At 44.5% G+C, this 445-nt stretch overlaps 1 pseudogene; it reads left to right on the top strand.

The window, feature by feature from the left end:
- LOC116484581 (epididymal secretory protein E3-alpha-like) lies at nt 1-445 on the top strand (annotated as a pseudogene).

The raw sequence follows: 445 nt of genomic DNA, 5'->3' as shown, positions 1-445 counted from the left end.
ATGGCATCCTCTCTGAAGATCTGGGGCAGTCCCTTGGCCCTGCTTTGCATTCTTTGCAGGCTACTTGTACACAGCAAGGACGTTTCCTGGAGAGAATTCATGACCCTGCAATATTTAGATCCAAGCCGAGATTTTGAAGAGTACAAATGTGATGTTCTCATGAGAGAAAAAGAAGCTCTGAAATACAAGAGCTCTCATATGTCCATCTACAGCTTATGGCACAAAATGGAGTGTATATGCATTATTGAAATGGGAAGAACCAATATAGAAATGCCTAAGTATGGGCCCAGGGTGCCCTCAAAGTACTCGAGTGTCAGTGGGAGAAGTACCACAACAGCTCAATAGCTACACAGAGAGCTTCAACTACATTGAATTCCACTGTGGCAAGGATGGGTATGTTGATAGCATAGGAGACCTGAGGATGGTGGAGTCTATCAGCAACTAG

Source organism: Hylobates moloch, unplaced genomic scaffold, assembly GCF_009828535.3.
Source record: "Hylobates moloch isolate HMO894 unplaced genomic scaffold, HMol_V3 SCAFFOLD_16, whole genome shotgun sequence".
NCBI classification, from domain to species: domain Eukaryota; kingdom Metazoa; phylum Chordata; class Mammalia; order Primates; family Hylobatidae; genus Hylobates; species Hylobates moloch.
This window is presented reverse-complemented; position numbering and strand designations above follow the sequence as displayed.